The sequence below is a fragment of the Neoarius graeffei genome, chromosome 14 (genome assembly GCF_027579695.1).
Source record: "Neoarius graeffei isolate fNeoGra1 chromosome 14, fNeoGra1.pri, whole genome shotgun sequence".
In the NCBI taxonomy this organism is placed as follows: domain Eukaryota; kingdom Metazoa; phylum Chordata; class Actinopteri; order Siluriformes; family Ariidae; genus Neoarius; species Neoarius graeffei.
In genome coordinates, this window is record NC_083582.1 from 79,157,880 (window position 1) to 79,178,800 (window position 20,921).

The following is a 20,921-nucleotide window of genomic DNA, read 5'->3' on the forward strand; positions in this document are numbered from 1 at the left end:
TGCATAGGGCTTGCTCACTGAGAGGCTATGTCCTGGCAGGAGAGACTTGTGCACTCGGCTCTCTTTTCGCAGGGCTAGCCAGTGGTGGGGGCTGAAAGCAGAAGGTGACAAGCACACATCACACCTGCACACCACACTAGACACATTGGTGAACCATTTGACACACAGTACATTTCATAATTATTCATTATAAATAAAATATATCTAATTCATTATATATCCCCTTTGGTCACCACATACACAGTTGTGTACATCACTTTCTACAGTAATATAATGTAATATCATGACCGAAGGGGATACATACATATATAAAAAATTTTATGTGTCATTTTGCATAGATATGAGCCGCAGGCTGTGTTCACAAGCCACCCCACTGATGCCTTTTCTTCCTTCTTTCTACTGCCTCATACTGAGACCTTGCACACAACAAAAACCTGTGAAAGGAGCTATATGTCAAAAGCACAGGTTTATTCAAGCTCAGAACATCATAGTTGGAGAGTTGGATGGAGAATGAAGCTCGTCAATTTTCTTTTCTGATATGAAGGACATTTTTCTTCACAGGAGATGCCTTTTTTGCTATTTCTGGGCATCCTCTCAAGAGGAAAAACAACAATCACTAAAAGGTCTATTATGAAGTTTGAGCTGAGCAGAAATGGTCAGTGACTGATTCAGATGGCCAAATGTAAGAAGTGTGTTTTACCTTCAAATCCCTCAGATAAAATACAGAATGTATAATGTTCTAAAGAATATTCTTATGTTTTACATCATTTCATGTGAAATCCTGTTTGCCTAAAACACATGTTGGACACTCAGGAAAAATGCTTGCCAATCTTTTGGTGGAAATCCAAAACTGCACATCACCCCTCAGTGATCCCCATGTGAAGCATGGTGGTGGTAGCATCATGGTAATAGTGACCTTTGACCACTTGATTGAATCCCAGGCACTTACCATTGGTGGACGGCCTCCTCTAGGCAGAGCTGTTTTCCATTGCATGACATAACATTACAGGCATTTAGCAGGAGCTATTATCCAGAGCGATGTGCAACAGGACCCTGATGTACCCATAATATTGGGCAGCCCAGGGGAGAAGTTGGGTGTTAGGTGCCTTGCTCAAGGGGCACTTCAGCCAGTCCTGCTGGTCCAGGGAATCAAACCAAAGCTGCTTCTCTAACCATTAGGCAATGGCTTCCCCATGTTCCCTTTGAGTAAAGCCCATAACCCTGAACAAACTCATACTCGATTGTAACTTGTTTTGAATAAATGACTGGTTCTCAGAACTGGTTCTGCCTCATCAGGGTTGTGGGATGAAAGGTGGGGTTCACCCTGGACAGGTCACCTATCTTAAGACCAATGTCGAGACAAACAGACGGTCACACTCATATTCACATCTTCGGGTAATTTAGAGTAGTCAGTTGACCGAATCTGCATGTCTTTGGACTGTAGGAGGAAACCAGAGCACCCAGAGGAAACCCACACAGGCACAAGGTGAACATGCAAACTCCATGCAGAAAGGCTCCAGTTGGCTGCGAGATTTGAACCCAGAACCTTCTTGCCTTAGGTGCTAATCACTGTACCATCATGTCGTCCCAGCAACTATAACTTTGACATCTCTCTTTTAATAGATTTTTCACACCAATTTAAACCTATGAAGCTGCACTAGTCTCAGACCTGCTGTTGTAGAAAATTAATCAACCAATTAATCTGACCAATCAGCATCAAGAATTCAACAGCACTGTGGTAAAAATGTGTGTATGGTGGGCGACATAAATAACTTTCTTTCATACTTGGAGCTCATGTTGGACTCAAGACTCTTATTATTCAATAATTAACTGCACTAAAAGTGTTTCGGTGATAATCTCAGGATTCCTTTTGTTTTGTCTGCGTGTGTGTGTTTTATCCCCATAGGCTCAGTGTAGGGAGACACAATGCAGCAGAGGAGATTTGTGAGACCAACACAAGGTCACACACGTGTGTGTGTGTGTGTGTGTGTGTGTGTGTGTGTGTGTGTGTGTGTGTGTGTACGCACACACACACACACAGAAAACTCAGTCAGTAACCCAATCTCAAGTGTATTAAAGATATAAAATCCAAAAAAATATGTAATTTGAAGACTGTCAGTATATTCCAGGCTTTGTCATTTTAAGCCACAGGTATAATTTCAGCGTTCAGATGTTTTCCCTGCACTGTCCTTTTGTTTACATGGTACACATTGGACTCTCAATTTGGACAGTGAAGTAAACAAGCTTAAGTACTCACTGCATTGTCTCATTTTCAGAAGATAAATCATGTGTGTTTGTTGCTTCCTCTAAAAATGTTTTTATTTTTACAACTCAGGTACTGGATTTAGCTTGTTGCATCAGTAGTTGACCCAAATTAGGGTTAGTAATGGGTAATACAACCTTGTCAAGATGGTCAAGATTTATTTTCATTGAAACAGCACATCAAACCTCAACTGCAAGAAATGTAAGCTTTTGTTCATATTTAAAGTAATTTTTTGAAATTGTACTTCTGTATTAACTAGATCTGACATAACCAACACCGTTTTTAACACACAGCTTGTTACTCAGCATTAGCCTTCTGACAAATGTGTCTAACAAGATAAGAAAATATATCTAGTCTAAAAAATTTGATTAAAGCAGCATTAGGTGATTTTTTTCCCCTTTCTGGCCCCCTCTACAGTTGTGAAGTGTAATTTGTGCTAGCAGCACTGGCGCAAATTGTTACTCACGCAGGATCTTTCTATATTATTATTATTATTATTATTATGTTTTTAGGAATCCAGCCACTGGGGGTGCATAAGCGTATTCTTGGTGTCGGTCCCAAGCCCGGATAAATTGGAGAGGGTTGCATCAGGAAGGGCATCCATCGTAAAACTATGCCAAATCTAACATGCGGAATGAAAAGAGAAATACCATACTGGATCGGTCGGGGCCCGGGTTAACAACGACCGCCTCTGGTACTGTTGGTCAACAGGGTGCTGGTGGAAAGTGTGCTACTGTTGCGCCAAAATTGAGAAGGAGAAAGAGAAGGGGAGGCGTGTTAGGAGAGAGCATGAAAGATGGAAGGGAAGGAGCTTGGAATTGAGGGTAGGAGCACTGAATGTGGGAACATTGACTGGCAGAGCGAGAGAGTTATCAGGTATGATGGAAAGAAGGAAGTTGGACATTTTCCGTGTGCAGGAGACGAGGTGGAAAGGAAGCAAAACCAAGAACATTGGAGATGGATGCAAGTTGTTTTATTATGGAGTCGATGGAAAGAGAAATGGTGTTGGTATTGTTTTGAGGGGAGAGTTGGTCAACAGTGTGATTGATGTGAAGAGGGTGTCAGATAGCGTGATAGGCATGAAGTTGGAGATTCGAGGAGTGGTAATCAATGTTGTGTGTGCGTACGCCCCACAGGTTGGATGTGAGAATGAAGAGAAAGAGTCTTTCTGGGAAAAGATGGATGAAGTGGTAGAAAGTATACCGAGAGAGGAGCGCGTGCTGATAGGAGCAGATTTCAATGGACATGTTGGCGAGGGAAACGGAGGAGATGAGGACGTGATGGGCAGATATGGTGTAAGAGAGAGAATGTGGAAGGGCAAATGGTGGTTGATTTTTCAAAGAGGGTGAATTTGGCAATAGTCAATACATACTTCGAGAAGAAAGAGCAGCACAGGGTGACGTTTAAGAGTGGAGGAAGATCTACACAGGTGGACTACATTCTCTGCAGAAGGGGTAACCTGAAGGAGATTGGAGACTGTAAAGTGATGGCAGGGGAGAGTGTAGCTAGACAGCATCAAGTGGTCGTGTGCAGGATGAGCTTGAAAGTGAAAAAGAGGAAGCGTGAAATAGTGGAGCCGAAGATTAAGTGGTGGAAACTAAAAGGTTGAACATCAGAAGGAGTTTAGGGAAGAAATCAGATGAGCATTGAGTGGTCATGGAAGTCTGCTGGAAGATTGGAATACTACTGCTGTACTAGTAAGAGAGGCAGCAAGGAAGGTGCTAGGGTGGTCATCAGGAAGGAGGAAGGAAGACAAGGAGACATGGTGGTGGAACAAAGACGTGCAGGAAATTATAAAAGAGAAGAGGCTAGCAAAGAAGAATTGGGACAATCAGAGAGACGAGTAAAGCAGGCGGTTATACAGAGAGATGAGACAGAAGGCAAAAAGAGCTGTAGCGAAGGTGAAAGCAGATGCATACCAGGAGTTGTACGAAAGACTGGAGACCAAAGAAGGAAAGAAAGACCTGTACAGACTAGCTAGGCAGGGAAGCGAGGGATGTACAGCAGGTAAGAGTGATGAAAGATGTAAAAGGAAATGTGCTGACAAACAAAGAGAGTGTATTAAGAAGGTGGAAAGAGTACTTTGAGGATTTATTAAATGAGGAGAATCCAAGAGAGAAAAGGTCAGATTCATTGGAGACAGCAAATCAGGAAGCAGAGTTGGTTAGTAAGGATGAGGTGAGGGCAGCCATGAAAAGAATGAAGACTGGGAAAGCAGTCGGACCAGATGGTATCCCGATTGAGGCTTGGAGATGTTTAGGTGAGACGGCTGTGGAGTTCTTAACGAGATTGTTTAATAAGATCCTAGAGAATGAGAAAATGCCAAACGAATGGAGTGTGCGCTAGTCCCAATATACAAGAATAAGGGAGATGTACAGAGCTGCAGTAATTACAGAGGAATAAAATTGATGAGCCACACCATGAAGCTATGGGAAAGGGTATTGGAGGCGAGACTGAGAAGAGACGTAGCAATCTGTGAACAGCAGTATGGGTTTATGTCAAGGAAGAGCACGTCAGATGCAATTTTTGCTTTAAGAATGTTGATGGAGAAGTACAGGAAAGGCCAGAGAAAGCTACATTGTGTGTTTGTAGACCTGGAGAAGGCATACGATAGAGTGCTGAGAGATGAGTTATGGTATCGTATGAGAAAGAGTGGAGTGAATGAGAAGTATATTAGAGTGGTGCAAGACATGTATGAGAACAGTGAAACAGCAGTGAGGTGTGCAGTTGGAACGACTGAATGGTTCAAGGTGAAGGTGGGACTCCATCAAGGATCTGCTTTGAGTCCTTTCTTGTTTGCCATAGTGATGGATAGCTTGATGGATGAAGCAAGGCAAGAGTCACCATGGAACATGATGTTTGCGGATGATGTTGTGATATGTGGTGAAAGTAGAAAGGAGGTTGAGGTGGGTTTGGAGAGATGGAGGTATGCACTGGAACGAAGAGGAATGAAGGTGAGCAGGAGCAAAATAGAATAAATGTGCATCAATGAGAATGGGGATGAGAGTGTAGTGAAGATGAAAGGAGTACAGTGGTGCTTGAAAGTTTGTGAACCCTTTAGAATTTTCTATATTTCTGCATAAATATGACCTAAAACATCAACAGATTTTCACACAAGTCCTAAAAGTAGATAAAGAGAACCCAGTTAAACAAATGAGACAAAAATATTATACTTGGTCATTTATTTATTGAGGAAAATGATCCAATATTACATATATGTGAGAGCCAAAAGTATGTGAACCTCTAGGATCAGCAGTTAATTTGAAGGTGAAATTAGAGTCAGGTGTTTTCAATCAATGGGATGACAATCAGGTGTGAGTGGGCACCCTGTTTTATTTAAAGAACAGGGATCTATCAAAGTCTGATCTTCACAACACATGTTTGTGGAAGTGTATCATGGCACGAAGAAAGGAGATTTATGAGGACCTCAGAAAAAGCATTGTTGATGCTCATCAGGCTGGAAAAGGTGAAAAAAAATCTCTAAAGAGTTTGGACTCCACCAATCCACAGTCAGACAGATTGTGTACAAATGGAGGAAATTCAACACCATTGTTACCCTCCCCAGGAGTGGTCGACCAAGAAAGATAACTCCAAGAGCAAGGCATCTAATAGTCACCGAGTTCACAAAGGACCCCAGGGTAACTTCTAAGCAACTGAAGGCCTCTCTCACATTGGCTAATGTTAATGTTCATGAGTCCACCATCAGGAGAAAACTGAACAACAATGGTGTGCATGGCAGAGTTGCAAGGAGAAAGCCATTGCTCTCCAAAAAGAATATTGCTGCTCATCTGCAGTTTGCTAAAGATCACGTGGACAATCCATAAGGCTATTGGAAAAATGTTTTGTGGATGGATGAGACAAAAATAGAACATTTTGGTTTAAATGAGAAGCGTTATGTTTGGAGAAAGGAAAACACTGCATTCCAGCATAAGAACCTTATCCCATCTGTGAAACATGGTGGTGGTAGTATCATGGTTTGGACTTGATTTGCTGCATCTGGTCCAAGACAGCTTGCCATCATTGATGGAACAATAAATTCTGAATTATAACTGCGAATTCTCAAGGAAAATGTCAGGACACCTGTCCATGAACTGAATCTCAAAAGAAGGTGGGTCATGCAGCAAGACAACGACCCTAAGCACACAAGTCATTCTACCAAAGAATGGTTAAAGAAGAATAAAGTAAATGTTTTGGAATGGCCAAGTCAAAGTCCTGACCTTAATCCAATGGAAATGTTGTGGAAGGACCTGACGCGAGCAGTTCATGTGAAGAAACCCACCAACATCCCAGAGTTGAAGCTGTTCTGTATGGAGGAATTGGCTAAAATTCCTCCAAGCCGGTGTGCAGGACTGATCAACAGTTACCAGAAACGTTTAGTTGCAGTTATTGCTGCACAAGGGGGTCATACCAGATACTGAAAGCAAAGGTTCACATACTTTTGCCACTCACAGATATGTAATATTGGATCATTTTCCTCAATAAATAAATGACCAAGTATAATATTTTTTGTCTCATTTGTTTAACTGGGTTCTCTTTATCTACTTTTGGGGCTTGTGTGAAAATCTGATGATGTTTTAGGTCATATTTATGCAGAAATATAGAAAATTCTAAAGGGTTCACAAACTTTCAAGCACCACTGTAGATGTAAAGAAAGTTGGTGAATTCAAGTACCTGGGGTCAACTGTGCAGGAAAATGGGGGCTGCGATAGTGAGGTGAGAAAGAGAGTGCAGACAGGGTGGAGCAGTTGGAGAAGGATTTTGGGAGTCATTTGTGATAGGAAAGTCCCAGCAAAAGTGAAAGGTAAGATGTATAAGACAGTAGTGAGACCAGCTGTGATGTATGGATTGGAGACCATACCCTTAATGAAGAGACAGGAGGCAAAGTTGGAGGTGGTGGAGTTGAGGATGTTAAGGTTTGCGATGGGAGTGACAAGGTTGGACAGGATAAGGAATGAGCACATCAGAGGGACAGCACATGTGGAGAGCTTGGGAATTAAGCTAAGAGAGATGAGATTGAGATGGTACGGGCACATCCTGAGAATGTTGAGGATGGAGCTGCCAGGCAAATGAAAATGAGGAGATACATGGATGTGGTGAGAGAGGACATGAAAGTGGCAGGTGTGGTAGAGAAGGATGCGGAAGACAGGGAGCAATGGAGACAAAAGATCTGCTGTGACGACCCCTTTTCTGGAGCAGCCAGAAGAAGAAGAAGATTATTATGTTTTTAGGATGCTAGTTCTCCTAACTTTTGGTGCTGATCTGGAGCACTGATCTGGAATGATCCATGAAAAATGGTCATTTATTCAATCACTTATAAATCTATCAATTTTTATTGTTTTTTTTTCAATCAGTTATTATTATTATTATTATTATTATTATTATAACAAGATCGCGGATACAAGCGCCTGAAATGAGTTTCCTTCGCAGGGTGGCTGGGCGCTCCCTTAGAGATAGGGTGAGAAGCACAGTCACTCGGGAGGAGCTCGGAGTAGAGCCGCTGCTCCTCCACATCGAGAGGAACCAGCTGAGGTGGCTCGGGCATCTTTTTCGGATGCCTCCTGGACGCCTCCCTGGGGAGGTGTTCCAGGCATGTCCCCCCGGGAGGAGGCCCTGGGGAAGACCCAGGACACGCTGGAGGGACTATGTCTCTCGGCTGGCCTGGGAACGCCTCGGTGTTCTTCCCGAGGAGCTGGCCGAGGTGTCTGGGGAAAGGGAAGTTTGGGCTTCCATGCTTAGACTGCTGCCTCCGCGACCCGGTCCTGGATAAGCGGAAGAAGACGAGACGAGACGATTATTATTATTATTATGTTCAGGGCAGCAGGGCACAACTTTTATTTGACTTTCAATTGACAAAGGTCAGCAAGCGCAAATGACTGTCAGTCTCTATCCAGATATTATTATTATTATTATTATTATTATCCTAATGTTTTTAGAATGCTATTTCTCCCTCAGTTTTTTAACCAATCATCTACAAATGTCACATGAATACCTCTGGGCTGAATTATGTTCCTATGACTTTTGGTGCTGATCTGGATCACTGAGCTGGAATGATCCATGAATTTTTTTTTTTTCTCTTCCCAATCACTTAACTCTGTCAATTTTCATGATAATTTTTTTTTTCCAATCAGTGTTTTTGTTTTGTTTTGGCGTTTTTTGGTTCAGGGCAGCAGGTAACAACTTTTCCTCACTAAGTGTCATTCTCTATTTCAGCTGTACACATGCATTTGTTGACTTGCTGAATGATACAGAACTGGCAGAAAGCAAAGAACCATGTCGACTGACAAGGTAGAGTAATATCACAGGATTTTACACAAATATGATCGTTTTGGAGATGAACATAAACATCATAAAAAGAATAACAAAAAAGAGAACAAAGTTTTAGTTTTGCTGAAATACCATGTTTGCTTTTTTAGGCCATATACATTTCTAAGTGTTTGAATGTGGAGCATGGATGGAATTGAATAAAATGGTGTTAGCAACATGATTAAAGACACACATCACACATACAGTGGACACATACATATTATTTGGCATGAGACTGGCAAAGACTGACCAAAGGTTTTGGGGTGAGATGAAATTTATTTATTTGCATGCAGTCCCCCTGAGACTAGACTGAGGTTAGATGATTTCTGTCATCTGGAAAACCACAAATCTCCATGAGACTGGGTTAACACCAATAAGGTCACAATCTTTCATCAATAACATTGGCAGGGATGCATGCTCTGCTGTCAGACTGTCATTGTTTTCCTGTTAGTCATGAGATAGATCACTACTTGCAACAAATTTCAAAACTTGTGACAGTAAAACATTTCCCACTTTATAATGTGTATAATGTTCCCGTTCCTTCTCCCAGCACTTAAAAGATGGTTATGGACTGAAGACTCCGAGTGATGAAGTGTCTCAGGTGTTATTTTTGTCCCGTTCTTCCTGTAAACAGGTCTTAAAGTGTGAAACAGTTCGGGGTCGTCACTGTCATATTTTTCATTTCTAAATTCTCCACACATTCTCTATTGGGGACAGAGGGGACACGCCCTCTTCTTCCACAGCCACGCCTTTGTAATGTGAGCAGAATGTGGTTTTGCATCGTCTTGTTGAAATCTCCCTGGAAAAGACGTCGTCTTGAAGGCAGCAGATGTTGCTCCAAAATCTCTGTGGACTTTTCTGCATTAATGCTCCATCACAGAAGTGTAAGTTACCTTTACCAAGGGCACTGACCCAACGCCATACCATGACACACCCTGGCTTTTGGACTTGTTCCTACTAACAGTCTGGATGGTCCTTTTCATCTTCAGAGCACACCGTGTCCATTTCTTCCAAAAAAGACCTGGAATACTGATTCATCTGACCACAATACCCGTTCCCACTGTGTGATGGTCCATCCCAGACGCCTCTGAGCCCAGAGAAGTTGACGGCACTTCTGGACACAGTTAACATAAGGCTTCCTTTTTGCACAGTAAAGTTGTAACTGGTGTTTGTGGCTGTAACTCCGTATTGTAGCTTGATAAAGGTTTTCCAGAGTAATCCTGAGCCCATGTGGTTCTATCAGCTGTAGATGAATGACGGTTCTTGATGCCGTCTGAGGGATCGGAGATCACGGGGGTTCAGATTAGGCTTGAGCCCTTTACACACTGAAATTCCTCCAGATTCCTTGAATGGTTTAATTATATTATGCACCGAAGAGGGTGAAATGTCCAAATCCCTTCCTATCTTTCTTTGAGGAACATTGTTTTTAAACATTTCAATAATTTTCTCACGCATTTGTTGATAAACTGGAGATCCTTGGCCCGTCTTTCCTCCTCAAAGACTCGGTCTTTCCTGGATACTGATTTTGTCCCAAATCAGGATTACAATCACCTGTTGACATCACCGGTTTCAAGTCACATCCTTATTTAATTGCTTTACCTCATTACTAGCCCTAAATCGTCCCGTCAAATAAAATTTAGAAATTGCTGCTTTTTTTTTTAATTTGCATTTACCATACTGTTCTGATTTCTGATATGGGGTTGTATTTGTGTAAAATCAAACAAAATCCAAACACACTGCTCCTACTAATTCAACTTTATATAAAAGTAAGATGCAGGCTGTATGCAGATTTTATTGCACTGTTTAATTTGAATGCTACCTCATTTCATGGATGACCCACAACATTAAAGTAACTATAAAGATTTTTAAAAATTCATCAATCATTAATAGATTTTGCTAGTTTTTAATTGTTGGCAAATTGTTGTGATATGAGAGGAATAAAACACTAAAGAATGTGCTCTTATTGGAAAATAATCACCTTTCAGATGGTTGGGCCACATGACAGCATCCCATCCTTGATTGTTTTCCCATAACAGCATTTCCTGAAATGTTTTATTCCTTAAATACTTCAGTTGTTCCTTAAATATTATACTATAGAATTAGAAATAAAGATTCTGTAAAATATAATAGCAAATAGCAAAGTGTTTTTTCAGTTTGTTCCTCTGAGGTAACTCTTAAAGGTTCTTTGTAGAGAAATCTAGAAAACGTGAATCTGAACTTTCTGAGAATCCCTTTCGTGTGAAGGTGTCCAGCATTTTGCGTTTTAATTACTTTTTAAACAATCATTCCTAAGGTGCCAGGAGATCATCTGATCTCATCTGGTGGCTTAGAAACTTTTTAAAAAGTGAATAAAGTTGATCATCTCACTGAGACTACATGTTCTTTAACCTACTGATCTCAAAGTGTCAATTGTTTGGCGCCTCACTGAGGAATAATCTTCACGGTTGTGAGGGAGGATGTACAAGACTTACGGTCAAGCCTCATTCGTAGTGTCATAAATCTTCATGACTACATCATAAGCACTGAACAGATCTCAATTCCCTGAGAGGAGCCACTGTGATGTTTTCAGTCATATTGACCCCGGAGTTGTAGATTGAGGAACGGCCTGTCCTTGACAAAGATTAATGAGAAGGAATTGTTCCCTTTGCTTGTGTTACAGGCCAAACCAGAGCATCCAGGGACGATCTGAGGGCTGAGTTGATTAATATCTATTTGCTCTGTCTCAGACTGCTCCCTCTCCTGTGTCCATGATGAATTCATTACTGTGTTTATTAGAAGACGTAAACACTTTTCAGGTCTTCTATTCACAACAGTGATGCTTTTTTTTCCCCCAAATTCACATGGATGGTGATCTATCTATTTAAAAAAAAAACAGCTGTGAGAAGTAAATAAGGGGTCCAAGCACATCCTGACGGCGTGCTTTGATGCTGGAAACATCAGAGATAATGAATTTGCCTGTGATACTGAGTGAACAGAATTACTTCAACAATACAACATGGCTAATGTTTAATATACAGTACTGTGAAGTCTTAGGCACCCTATTTTTTCACAAAAACTTTGTTATAGATTTCTGTTTTATGATTTCTACATTATCGAGTCAAAACATTACAAATACATTTTAGAGTCCAAACATTTGTTTTTCAGCACAAAATTAAATGTTACAGAAAAAAAAGTTTGTATCTGAGCAGCATATTCCATAAGAGAGCACTTTTCAGATGAAAAAAGAAATCATAATGAAGGCTGCTGGGTTTTGGTGTAAAATGAAGAAGTGAGTGTGACAGTCAAAGTGTCCAGAAGAACTGTGGCTGGTTCTATAAGATGCTCAGGAAAACCTACAGATCATTTCCACATAAAACTGACCTCACTGGACCTGAGACGGATTTATTTTAAAGCAAAGGGTCGTCTCACACCAAATACTGACTCTGTTTCATTTATTATGGCTCACTGATTATAGTTTATGGTATTTTTTTTTGTAAATGTTGAAACATTTCATTATTTTTAAGCCATTTTTGGTCGACAGCATTTCTTTACATGTGACTAAGACTTTTTCACAGAATTGTATATATTGCAATATGGTCCAAACCCACTACACTCTGGACCTTCAGCTCTGGTAATTGAAATTCATTTGAGTTCAGAATTTTTAAAGCTTTTAGCAACTCAGGAGGAAAAAAAGGTATTGATATATATTCCATGAAATCGAGTCGTACATAAGCTGATGGGTGACGAGGTGTGTAGCACCGAGTTGTCTATAATCCATGTACGATGAGATTGAGTGGGATAACTATTTTATTCTCTCCACATTCACTGGATTTTGAGAAACAGAGCATTTTTATTTTCTTGCAAATTTGATAACTTTACAAAAGGTCCGACAAAATCATTTCCACTTAGAATGTAAACAAACCAGCGAAATGACAGGAGCAATTTGTGAAAAATGCAAGAATAATAATGCTTGAAAAATAAAAGATACATTCTTACCATCAAATATTTTTATATTCCATATCTTGTTGCTTTTTTGTATTTTTGGGGGTCTTCTTCTTTTGGGTTTTTTGGTGGTTGGCAAACCAACTTAAAGGTGCATTACCGCCACCAACTGAGCTGGAGTGTGGAACAGGAGATACTGGGGGGACAAAAAAAAAAACTACTTTTTTTTAGCTATTTCTGTTTCTTTTAAATACTTGATAAAAAAAAATTGGGGGGGGGGGTGTTTTCAAGTAGTTTTTATTTTGACCTCTGTTGGTTCAGTAACACGCTCTGCCATTTTGTTTTTCACTACTCACAGTATATGAGCTGATATCCTAGTAGTAGAGTAGCCAATCAGAACGTGTGCATGCTCATATCCTGTGTGTGCACGCACACACACACTCTATTTTATTTATATATATATATATATATATATATATATATATATATATATAATTTATTTATTTATTTATTAAGATAAAAACGAATTGATTCATGCAGCATTTGAATCAGAAATGTGGTTTTCATTAAATCTGGTTAGTTTGGAAAACCATTCCTATTCTCACAAATGTCAAACTTGATATATCAGGTTCAAACCACATTACTGGTGACTTGCTACTTTGATTTTATATGCAGCTTTGGTGAAAGAAAGCAAATCCATAAATTGACAGAAATAAGACTGACCGTTCAATTAGCACAAAGTAATGGCGTCCTATATTAGTATAAGTCAGAAGCATTGGTATGTGTTTTATGGTAGCTGTCAGATATGCAGGCAACAGACGCATGTAAATACATAAGAGTTTTAATCAGCAAGCTGGCAGACAAATCCAAATCGTAATCCAAAATCAATAACAAGATGTAGCAAGAGTCAGGTGAGGCACACACAGAATATCAGAGCAAGGCAGAAAACAAAATCCAAAATACACAATCGGAGTCAAACCAGATAAGCAGTGCAGAAATATAAGGTTTGGTAAGTCACACAATAATACTGAGCATTACTTCACAATGAGTGGAACAAATGAGTCCTTTAGTCATAAACCGTGATTGGTGGGAAATGTGGAATGGGTGTATCGCTGATCAGAATTCTGGAGGGGAAGGGTGGTGTGGTGCTTGTTAGAGATTGTAGTCCCCAGTGGGCATGTTTGAAGGCTGCCGTGAATTCTGGGCTTTAGCCGATGTGACAGTAGCCGAAGTACTTCACTGACTGAGCTGCATTATTGGAAGGTTTTGCACATGCCAAGCTTAAGTGGCACTGTTTATTTCACTGTCCATCATTTTGACTTCGGCAGCTCTTGGTAAGCTTTGATTTTTAGGGCTTTGACTAAATGTGAATCAGTTATGCTGTGAATACACCTGGTAATTCACACTTGATTCGCATAAATGTGAGTCCAAAGAAAATCAGTGAAACTGATCAGTGAGGTTCATCATCTCTAAAGAATGAACTCACAGGAAGGATCTGGTTTAATGTGCATTGAGTTGTTATTGAAAGTGATTTAATATTAATCAGTTCAGTAACCAACCTTTATATTGATCATTAAATCAAATAAGACTTAAAAACTAATTTAGTAAAATACCAGTATAAATTAGCAAGGAATTAATTACATATACTAATATTTAACTATGAAGTTCTTAATGAACGGTAAAGATTAATTTCTCAACTGTTCAACTATAATGATGTTGGAAAATGAGCCAAATGCAATATGCAACAACTCAACAACTGAGATGAAGAAGTTCAGTCAGTGCACGAAAATGATGATGAATGTTGCTGAGACATGAATTGCAAAAAAAAAACAAAAAGAAATTTAGTGACCGATGTGTTCATTAGCTTTTGAGTCAAGCTTTTAAATGATGTGATGAAGGTAGTTATATGTTGAAGGATTTTGAAAAAGATATAATTGAATGTGCTAATGATTAGTCATTAGTAAATTAAGATCATGCCCCCAGCTAAATGAAACGAAGAGCAATTGTGGAAATGAGAGGAAAGAAAGTGAGGAAGAGAACTGTGCCTGGAGTTCTGGATAATTTCTGCTTTGTGCTAGAAACCCCGAAAAGGCTTGACAGTAGATGTCGTTGAATAATAACACAGGAAATGGGCAAGTGGTGGGTGTGAAACATCATCACTAGTGGAGAAGCGTGAGATGGGAATTCCAAAGAAATTAACAAGAAACAAGGTGGAACATCAGGTGTGTGGGGTTTTTTTGTTTTGTTTTGTTTTTAAATCTCAAACTTTCTTCATTTCAGAATTCCATTGGTCAGTCATGTGTTTACTGTGAACCACAATGCCGATAACTAATACTACAACTATAACAATAACTATAAATAAATCAATCCCCTGCAGTTTATGTCATCGGTGCTCACAGCAGACCGATATCGATCCCTATAGCCCAGGCCTGGGTTTATCCGTATGGGTGAGATTTGCTTCTGGAGCCATTTTTCCAGGCCTGGAACTGATCTGATAAACATCTGACCAATCAGGTCATTGTTTCCATGTGACGTTGTCTGAGCGCATGCTGTTTTTCCCCGGGCGTCTTTCTACATCCTTGTTGCATCATGAAGTCACGGAATACAGATTCACAGAAAATAAAAAATATAACACAAAGCACAGATCCTTTATTCTCAGATATGTGATTTTCAGTGAAATATCAATAGTAAATTAATAAAGTAAACATATAAATGCAGGTAAGATATTTTAATTATGAACTTCGGCAGTCCAAACATTTAATTGACTTAAATTTAGACTTCTTAATTTATCCGTGATGCATCATCCGTATGAAATCGGTACCCAATCTGTCATATACTGAAACGTCTGTGACCAATCCGTAGATTATTAGCATCCGTGATGCATCTGTATTAAAATCCGTAACCACTATGTATTTTGTATCCTTTATTATTATATTTCCATAATCCGTGACCTATCTGTATTTTATCGAGTGTGTGCATGGGTTATTATGGAGTCCAAGCTGTACGTTGCATGTGTTTATTTCCCTGAGTGTCGGGACCGAGTGATATTATAGTGGGGATTATAGTTGTGGTGTTTCTGCTCCAGACTGGAACTAAACTCAGGCAGAGGGAGAGTCAGAGCCGGAGTTATAGGTAGAGTTAGAGTTATGGGTGTTGTGGGACTGGGCCCTTACTTATTAACACTCATTTCTGTTTGATTGATCCTTATTCAGAGTTGCGCAGATGTTGAGGATTTAATATTTCATGAATCTTTATTCACACCTGAGACATAACTACAGATTTAAGCTTTTAAAGTCTTTTTTGTTGTTGTTGTTTGCTCATGTGGCACAGCTTAACTAAAACAAATGTTGATCTCAGTTATGCTTTATGGACTAAAGGTAATGTTTTTAGCGATCTCAGCTCAAGGGTGGAACAGTATTCAGTGTCTAACAGTTTGTTTGTGCTCTAAGTACACTCTGAATTTATTTTTTTAACCATGGAATGAATTTGAGACTAATATGAAACACATAAACATGACATGACTTATGAATTAAGTGCTTTATTGTGTCTTTAAATCTACTAAAAGACAGAATTCAAATCTGACATGGGCTGTCCACATAATTCGTCTGACTGTGAATCCAAGAAACTTTCATCCATTTATTCATTCATTGGATACCAGGCTTGTAGTACTCGAGTCTGGCTCGATCCCTAATTTTACAGATTCGTGACTTGACTTGGACTTGAGCACTGATTACTCAGACTTGGACTCCGAACGCAGTTAATGCATGAGTCATAAATTGGGAACGAGGACTCTGACTTTTTTTTTTGTAACATGCCATAATAATTTGGCATAAGATATTTATATCTACATTAATGTTTATACTAATTTTATGTAAGAGAATGCACATTCACCTGTTCATACGTCATGTTCAGGAACAAACTAACATTAACGGCGCTAAAATGCCTGGAGAGACGCCGCTAGGATTGTCCACTTTGCTTATACAGACTTCTCATGCAGTGGGAAAAAATGCACTGCTGTGTGTTCCATATGTAGAAGAACTATCGAGGAGATGACAGGGACAACCTCGAACTTCAATCGTCATTTGGTAAGACTCCGCCCAGAGAAGGAAGTGACACGCTGTGTTCATTGCTCTGTTGATGGTGGGCGGGGCTTGCTGAGCGATGAACTCACTAGTGTTAACCCTCTCTCATGTTATTTGCCCTGTTGAGAGTGACAGTCCATCAAGTCCAAGAAAAGTGCATTGAGCAGAACATGGACTTCTACACTGTCTTCATAGATCTGACCAAGGCCTTCGACACAGTAAACAGAGAGTCCCTCTGGCTCATCCTGTCAAAGTTTGGATGTCCAAGGAGGTTTGTGAACCTGATTTGACTGTTCCATGATGACATGACTGGTCTAGTAAGTTCTGATGGAGAAGCATCGGAGCTGTTTGACATCACCAGTGGTGTGCTGGCTCCCATTCTCTTCAACCTCTTCTTCACCTGTGTGCTGAGTCATGCCATGGATCAGGGAGTGTGGATCAGGGATCAGGGAGTGTGCATGTCTGTGTATTTACACACACACGCACACACACACACCACACACACATACTGTGTATATATATATATATATATATATATATATATATATATATATATATATATATATATATATACATACAGGGTGCGATTTGTCAAAAAACCAGAAGGGGGGATTTTTTTTTTTTTTAAATCATGGAACGTCACAAAATTAAGGTAACAATAGGCTAACTGCTCAATAACATCCGATGATATCAAATGAATAACACTAAATGAAAACAAACACATCTTCCTATCTCTCTGACTAAATACACGAACACTAACACACAACAAAGTTCGCATTGCTTGTCGCGTTGCTGTGATGTTTCTCTCCCTCCGGATTAAATGGACAGTGACTCGAAAATCACTGAAATACATGAATACTAAATGAACAGTTTGCTCTGATGGCGCAGTTCATGTGGCCTTTTCTGCTTTCCCGTCGGTGCGCTATCCGCCGCGTTTCGCCCTTCTTTAATCCACATTTCTGCGAATTTCTCAGCAGGGAAGGAACGCACGTCTGGCCCATTGACAGCGAGGAAAAGAAGGCTGTCAGTGTGGATACATTCATTCTGTTGCGCTCATCAGTAAGGACGTGATTCATGGCGCTAAGTCCATGTTCACACTCTGGATATTGTTATTATCTACAATGTATCTATTTGCTGGGGACATTCGTAAACATCAAAGCTGCCACTTCGGGTCATTTTGAAAGTGAGTGCAATGTAGACCATAGAAAACTGTGTCACAACATGCCTGTCATGTCAACTTTTTTTTTTTTTTTGGTTTGTTTGTTTTATTGACGGGGTTGTCCCCGAGGATTTTTTTTCAGCAGAGATAAAAACCAGAGGGGGGGGATGATCCCCACCATCCCCCGTAGCAAATCGCACCCAGTATATATATATATATATATATACACAGTTTGTGTGTGTGTGCGTATAAATACACAGACATGCACAATGTTTGAGGTGCAAAAATGTCTCATTTATGACACTGAATGAGAATTTCTTGCCTCATGGAGTTAAATTTGATAAACATGTGGCAATATTGATGTGACATTACAATATCCATACGTAATTCCATAACATATTGAAATATATTCATAATGTTTTGTGTATATTTACTGAATAATTAACTTAATCCACTTGCATTGTACAAGAAAAATAATTGAACACCGGCAGCAGATTCAACACCAGTCTCCGCCCACTGACTGTGAGGTGGGGTTTACATTAGACCGTATCAGCAGATCATCAGATTAACGTTTTTAAAACGATTAGTGTGCACACAGCAACGCCAATACACGGAAACGCTCGGCTCCGCAGGCATCCTGCGCTCCAAATCACTCCGCCCTGAACAGCGAGTGCCCTCTGGAGGGTGCGCACTCCGGCCCTGCGCAGCTCACAGAGCGCGCGAGTGAAGTGAACAAGCAGTGATTCGGGACTGAGCCGCTGTGTGTGTGATCCCAGCGCATATCACTTACCACTTGCAAGTGGAAGGATGGCAAGCCTAAAGACAATCATAACTACACAATGGGCAGTATTTGCATCAGTATTTGCAATATTTTCATACTTTTATACTCTTTAATGAAAGGTGATACAAGGCGGAAGTCCGCGCCGTTTTTCAGCAGTCGCGTCACATGACCAACGCCAGCGAATCAGGAAGGTGGATGTCACAGTGATGTTGTCCAATGATGACGCCAGCTAGAGCTCAGCACAGCGTATCCGCGTATTCTCAATGTTTACACAGCACCGGACCAGACACGATCTGGATTGAATACGTGGACCCTGGCGGATTCCCGTTTCCCGGCGTTTCCAGGCGTTTTAATGTAAACGGACAGTGCATCCGCGAAGAAAACAAATCAAATCAAATCAAGTTTATTTGTACAGCGCTTTTAACAAGACAGATACGGTCTAATGTAAACTTGGCCTGAGAGTCCCTCGGAGGCATATTCTGTGTATTCGGCTGTGAGGAGACGCTCTTTGCTGTGAAGGAGTGATTCAGGTCCATCGTAAGTTAAGAGCGAACTAAAGTACTATTTTGGCTGCATGCGGTGTTATTTGGGAAAACCATGTTAGCTTAACGATGGATCTTAAGAGGCAGTTAAAGATACTCTTAGCCTTAAGAGGCTTTTGGGAAAACAACCCCTGAACATTTCACCCAAAATTAAATTGGTTCTGTACCTAAAAAGTTGTTTCCAAGCTGGAACCAAAATATAGCTGGTTTTTCCAGAGTGAACCGTGATATCAGTGGGCATGTCATGAGTTTGGAGAGGAAGCAGAGTGCAGTGATGGAGAACACAATGGAAAAAATGGATTGAAAACAAATATCTGTGATAACTGAACAAAAGCTCGGAGGTAATCAATATGCACTGCCATCTTGATCCTCCTGTTTATTCCCATTCTGAATTGTACAGCGCCCTCCATTCATGATGCATCCTTGATTACAACCTTCAAAACTGGTGAAAACATGAGCCGGTTCGCTTGCACCAAGATTCAAAGAATCCTGAATGGAACCAGTTCATGAACCCATTCTCTGTTGGTTGAAAAAGGGGTATCAGAGAAAAACAGTAGTCTTTTACACTCAAGGGCACTTTAGAGTCACTCATTGACCTAATCCTCATGTCTTTGGACTGTTGGAGGAAACTGAAGCACCCAGAGGAAACCCACACAGGCACGAGGAGGAGAACATGCAAACTCCACACAGAAGGACCCCAGTTGAGCTGCAGTTTCAAACCTGGAGCAGTATTTCCCTTTATTTGTGCACTGCAAGTTGATAGTTGGTAGTTATATATAGTCATATAGTTATAGTCATATACTCATGTTTGCAATTTGCAATTCTTGAAAATCATTTACCCACAAAAGTGTCTCCTCTAAACAGTCATAATGAGTGAAATGTTCTAATCATAAGACAGCTGTTCCTGTGCAATTTCATACTGCGCTCGTTAAGGGATTTAAGGCTGTAAACTGTAGTCCATTTAAATCAACATGAGGCAAATTATTTAAGAGCATATCTGGCAGCATTATTACACTGAACCTCTTAATTAGCTAATTGTAAACTACTGTGATGTTGCCTTCTGATCAAAGCCTTCATCAGGGAGCAGTGGAAAAAAAAACCCAGCATTGTTGCAGTTTACATTTGATTTGAATTGGTAATTTCCTTCCTGTTCTTCCTGACTGTAGAAATACAAACCATATATTAGTCATATCAAACTGTAAAAATGCTCTCAGGATGAAATCAGTCAATGTAAAGGTCAACTTTCTACATTACTACCTGGGTTGTTTTGTTTTTTTTAATTTGGGTTCTTTCACAGCATCTAATTTTAAACATGGCTTAACAAATCAGGGTGATGATAAGATTTCTGATTGAAACCTACCCTCAAATTTCTCAACCAATCAGCACACGCGGTTTCCTATAATCACCTTCATATTTATATGCAGTTATATCAGGTATATAGTAGTCTGTATATGAGGTTACGCAGTGGTGAAAGAGTTAAAGAACCAGTATTTATGTATTTATAGTTACATGCAGTATGATGTATGTTGCGGCTCGTCCATGAATCAAGCAGATTTAAACAGACGTCACCTCATCAGATGGCGCCACAAGAGTGGCAGCTAGTTGCAGTAGCTCTGAGTGTGTTTGTGTTTTGGTATGTTTTTGTACTTTTTTTGTGTTTCTTTCTGCACTAGTCTCAGTCGGAAGTGTGCACCTAGGGATGTACTACTCGTGAGACTGTGCATTTGTATTTTTCTCTTTTTCTTTCTGGGGCTACTTAAATCGGCATCAGCAGACCCTTTCAGTCATGGCTCCATTGTTTACACTCAGGAGCAGCTGTTAGCACTGTGCAACACCAAGGTACTCCCCGTGGAAAGACCGGTGATCCCCA